Source organism: Trichechus manatus, unplaced genomic scaffold, assembly GCF_000243295.1.
Source record: "Trichechus manatus latirostris isolate Lorelei unplaced genomic scaffold, TriManLat1.0 scaffold00143, whole genome shotgun sequence".
NCBI lineage: Eukaryota > Metazoa > Chordata > Mammalia > Sirenia > Trichechidae > Trichechus > Trichechus manatus.
Window position 1 is genome coordinate 6594866 of NW_004444079.1, and position 5644 is coordinate 6600509.

General features: G+C 38.0%; 1 protein-coding gene across 2 annotated transcripts in view; it reads left to right on the top strand.

Annotated features, from left to right (window-relative positions):
• CADM1 (cell adhesion molecule 1) overlaps positions 1-5644 on the top strand; it is a 386692-nt gene that overhangs the window by 40216 nt on the left and 340832 nt on the right. The gene's annotated exons all lie outside the window — the stretch shown is intronic.

A 5644-nucleotide genomic window follows, 5' to 3' on the forward strand; every position in this document is an offset into this window, starting at 1 on the left:
TTTTTTTTGGTGGTTGAGATTGTTTCCTTACTGTTGAGTTTTGGCAGTTCTTTGTATATTACATATTGAGAATTTTGGGTATAAGCCCATGCATGACTTGCAGATATTTTCTCACAACCTGTAGCTTGTCTTTCTAGTCTCGTAATCATGTCTTTCACAGAGCAAAATTGTTAATTTGGAGTCCGGTTTATCAGTTTCAAATTTTATGACTTATGCTTTTGGTGAGGTTAACTAAGAATTCATTGCCTAACCCAAGGTCAGGAAGATTTTCTCCTATAACTTTTATAGTTTTCATTTTACGTTTAGGTCTGTGATTAGTTTTGAGTTAATTTTTGAATAAGGTATTATGTATAGATTGAAGTTTTTGTTTTGTTTTTCCAGTGAATATTCAGTTGTTTCAGAACCATTTGTTGAAAAGACTATCTTTTCTCCTTTGGATTGCCTTTACACTTTATCAGAAAAATCAGTTGACCATATTTGTATGGTTCTAGTTTTGGACTCTTTCTGTCTAATTGATCTATGTGTCTATCCTTTGAGATAGATAACGTTTTAAACCTCAGATTACTGTTGAGGAAACTGAATCTTAGTCAAATGAAATAACTTGCCTAAGGTAATTCAGCTAGCAAATGATTAAACTGGTCCTCAAACCAGGACTCTTGACTCTAAAACCCATGCTGTGCTGAGAAGTTGTGTTGGCAGCTGTCCTCATCCTAGTTATTTTGTTCCTGGTTACATTTTTGCTTTTAAGAAAATGTTTGAACTGTATGTTTTTGAAAGAGTAGATGTGACAAGTAGATCTCATTGAGTTGTCTGAAATGTAAAACCCAAGATTTTTCTGCTTGCTAGGCTATTAATTACCAGACATAATTAGTTTCCAGTATCTTTAACAGAGTATAACATTCTTTTCTAAGTAAGTCCAGGATAGCTGTATGTCATTTTCCTTTATTTTAAAGAGAGCAATAGAAATATATGTGTTTCATATGGCAAGAAAAGAATGTTTAGGATTTGTGAATGTGAGAACACAGATGGGCTAAGAGTGATTTGAGTCCAGATGGTTTATGCAAGGAACTTGGTAAGAGGTGAGAGAGTGACGCCAATGTGGCAGCGAATAATAAATTAACACTTCAGTATTGGCAAACTGGGGAGTTTTGAAGAATGTCATATTTAGTTAACTTCTGATTATTAAAGACCAGTTTATACAGTGATCTGTAATAACCAGTCATCTGTGTGTGTGTGTGTATATGTATGTATATATATGTGTGTGTGTGTGTGTGTGTGTGTGTATATATATATATGGAGCCTTGGTGGCACAGTGGTTAAAGCAATTGATTGCTAACCAAAAGGTCGGTAGTTCAAAACCATCAGTGGCTGCGTGGGAAAAAGATGTGGCAGTCTGCTTCCATAGAGATTTACAGCCTTGGAAACCTATGGGGTGGCTGTGAGTCAGAATTGACTCGACAGCAGTGGGTTTTTGGTTGCACAGTGGTTAAGAGCTTGGTTGCTAACCAGAAGGTCAGCGGTTCATATCCACTAGCCGCTCCTTGGAAACCCTATGGGGCAGTTCTACTCTGTCCTATAGGGGGTCACTATGAGTTGGAATCGACTCGATGCCAATGGTTTTGAGATTTTTGTGTTTTTTGTCTTTTTTTTTTTGAGAGGTATCTCTAATGACTTCAACCTAGGCATTCTGTTCTTATATATGCTATTCCTTCTGAGAATCCATTTACTCACATAGATTCAACTTTCTTCAAAAGACAAATAACTCTAAAACCCATATCTACATTCCACTGTTAAACTTCCTTTTTTCCTCTATGGGCTTCTGACTTCTACTTAACTATAGGATACAACTACTAGAATGGCCTTTTGATAGATGAAGCTTACAAACAAAACTAAGTTTCTCTTCACCCTCACAAATAATCATCCATTCTTAATTTCCCCTTTATTTTACATCAACTTTCTCTTTGGAGCCTCAGAATAATTTTTGAACTGTTTCTGTCTGGCCCTGGTATGATCAAATCCATAGCCAGTTTCTGCTGATTGTTTCTACATGGTTGGTTTGGATCCAGTCCCTCTCACCTCTTACAGTGCCTCCCAGGTCCCCCTGACTTCTTCCTCCTCCCTTGACTTGTGACCATCACCTTAGTTCAGTGTCTCATTAGCTCCCATGAAGGAACCCTATGCATCTAAACCAAATCTTTCTTGTTTTGTTACCATCCTCTCGCTACTCACTCCACCCAGAATCCTTCCCTTCTCCTCCAGTATCTCTGCAGATTGAAACCCAGGGCATAGCTCAACTGCCCTCTTATTTTTGAGACCCTCCATTCCACTCCAGCAGGCATGCTCCCTCCACCTTGTTGTTGTTAGCTGCTGTCTCATGCTGAGCCTGTGCATAACAGAACCAAACACTGTATCATAGCAAGTTGCTATTAGCAACGCACAAGCCTCCACTGACAAATGGGTGGTGGCTGCCCATAAGGTGCATTGGTGGGGAATCAAACCCGGTTTCCTGCATATAAGATGAGAATTTTACCACTGAACCACCACTGCCCTTTCTCCCTCATCTGATCTCTGGAAACACCCAGCGTGGTGCCCTGGCCAGCAGCTTCAGCACCACGTAAGAACTTGTTAGAAAGGCAAATTCTCAGGCCCCACCCTAGACCAACTGAATCAGAAATTCTGGGCTGAGGCCCAGCAACCTGAGTTTAGTAAGCCCTCCAGGTGATTCTGTTGTTGTTGTTGCCAATTGAGTTGATGGCGACCCCATGTGTGCATAGTAGAACTGCTTCATTGGATTTTCAAGGCTGTGATCTTTCGGAAAGAGATTGCCAAACCTGTCTTCTGAGGTGCCTTTGGATGGTTTCAAACCTCCAACTTTTAGCTAGTAATTGAACGTTTAGCCTTTTGCACCACCCAGGTAATTCTAGTTATGGTAGTGTTTGAGAACCAATGCCCTAAAAAAACACTGGTCCCAAATGCTGAGCAGTCTTACCTCTGCTTCCTAGCCTACCTCCCTGTCTTAGCATCTGTTGTTTTTTTTTTGTTTTGTTTTTTTTTCATTTTGAATACCCACTTCTCCTTTCCTTGGCCACTTCTAATTCCTCATTTGAAAAACCAGGCTCAAAATTCACTTCCTTGAGGAAGTCTCAGTTTACCCTCTGAAAAATAGGTGTTCAGTTTATACTGTGCTCATTTCTCCTTGTTGATTGTGCTAATCTGCAAGGGTGGTAATTGATTGCATATGTATATCTGTCTTTTCAACAGGTAGGGTGGTGTAATATGTTCCCCCTAAATGGCACAGGATATATTTGGTACATATTTCTGGCATGTCAATTTCAGTAGAAGATTTGAGAAAGAATACATTTTTAAAATAACAAAACAATAAGTATATTACAGAGAAGAATGCAAAATGTGCATGGATTTTCAAGGTTAGAAATGCCTGTAAACATGCAGCTTTTGGCTGTGTCTTAGGCCACACAGGGTATTCATTAACTCTCCTTCCTCTGATGTTAGAAGGTGCCCTGGCTGAAAAGTGTGGGACACTTCAGGAAAGAGGGCTTGCACTGTAGACAGTGGGACCGACTTTGGCTTCTAGGTCCTTTACTTCTTACAATGATTGATTCACCTGTTTGGACTTAGTTTCCTTGTCTGAAAAATTAATACTGCCAACTTCATCTGATTATTATATTGCAAAGATTAAGTGAGAGTTCGTAGGTAATGTCCTTGTAAATGCCTGTCCCATATTAGATTCTCTATAAATTGCCCCCTTTATTATTAACTTCACTCATACAGGGCATTTTCTTTTTCCACTATCATTCCATAGAAGCAGTTCTATCCTCTGCACAGTAGGCACTTAGTAAATGTACTGATTGACACATATGGCATTTTGTGTTCTGTTCTATGCAGGCATCCCAATTTGTACAGGGTTTGAAGTTTTAGTGCTTTATAATCGTTAATGAATGGAAAGAAATATTACTTGACTTTTTGACAAATCTGTAGCATTTCTTAAAATTTTTCTATTCAACTTTAGTTTTAATGGATGATAGCTTACTTTCTAATAGCATCTGAAAGGTTTTTGTGGTTTTTTCGAGTAGAATAAATTACGCTAGCTAAATGGGCTTTTTGACAAAATGCCCTACCAAGAATGCTGTTTCTTTGTCAATGGTTAGTTTAATAAGTCTCATTTGAAGACAATTTCAGACTACTCTGGTTTTGGTTCTTTGTTTAGTTTTAATTCTTTTCCTAACACATCTAATTAATGAAACTGTCCAGAGGTCTAATGTGGAGAAGATGACATTATGAAAAGTTGGATCATTATAATAGCAACTAACGTTTGCCTAACACGTTATAGTTTACGAAGTATTTTAACATGCAATATGTCATATCTCACAATAGCATGGGAAGAAGCCATTATTATTATTATTATTTTAGTTAGCTACTTAGAGAGATTAATGACTTGCCCAAGGTCACAGAACCAAGGAAAAATAAAATCCCAGGAGCAAGGATAATATAGTTATGATTAGAAGTTCTACTTGCTCATAGGTTAATACATAGACACATTTTACAGTTTCATGTCATCTAAAAGCCCAGCCTTCCACTATTTATTTATGTGTTACAGGAGTCAGGCCACCTGGGTCCAAATCCTGGGTCTGCTGCTTCCTTTCTGTGTGACCTTAGGCAAGTCATTTAACTTCTCTGAGCCTCAGTTTCTACATTTATAAAATGGGAAGGATAATAGTATTCACCTTATAGGGTTGCTATATTAAAATGAATCAATATATGTAAAACTATTAAAACGGTGGCTGGGACATAGTAAGCACTATATAAATGTTAGCTATTGTTATTGTTGTAGTGGAGTGGTTGAAACAGCTTATTTGAAAAGTAAGTGATTGTACTTAGAAGTGTAATTACAGAAGTGGAAATTAGAGCTTCCTTAAGAGTTTGTTCTGTCAGAACTGTTTAATTCTTAAAGAGACCTCTAATAGGGTGTAACGTATGTCTTGCATCTTAGGTATCATGCCCCCTTCTGGTTTTTGCTGTAGACTTATGTTCATTTACTGACCTTGGAGTAAATGGAAATTTGGAGCACCTACATGGTTTCTGTTGCAAAAAACTCAAAACTCACAGTAAGAACTGCAATAAGGTGCCCCTTGCCCCATAGCCATACAGCAGACTCCTTTGCCTCTGAAAAAACACGCATACCACCCACACAGACGCATATCCCTGAAATATAAGGGACGTTTACTATTTCCAACGATAGCTAAGTTGTTAATTGCTTTCTTTAGAAATTGTGGCCTTTCTTTTAGGATTTTCACAAGTGAAACAAATATCCTATTCATGAAATTGAGTCCTTTCTTTCTTCTGGATTTGGCAAGTCACCTGTTGAAGGAGAGCCTTCATTTTTGTGGAGAAAGCTCCAAATCTGGCTGTCTTCAAGCTTTTTCCTTCCCAGTGCTTCTGTCTCATCTCATGTAATGTGGTGCTGGGAATACAAGACTGACATTATGGTGTTTACAGCCTGTCTCCTTTGTAATTTTCTGTGTGGTTTGAATCTTTTTCAGTAAACATGTATTTATTTTACAAAATGTGGAAAAACTATCAAAGTAAATAAAATTCTGACAAATGTTGGAAATAGGAAATTAAAACT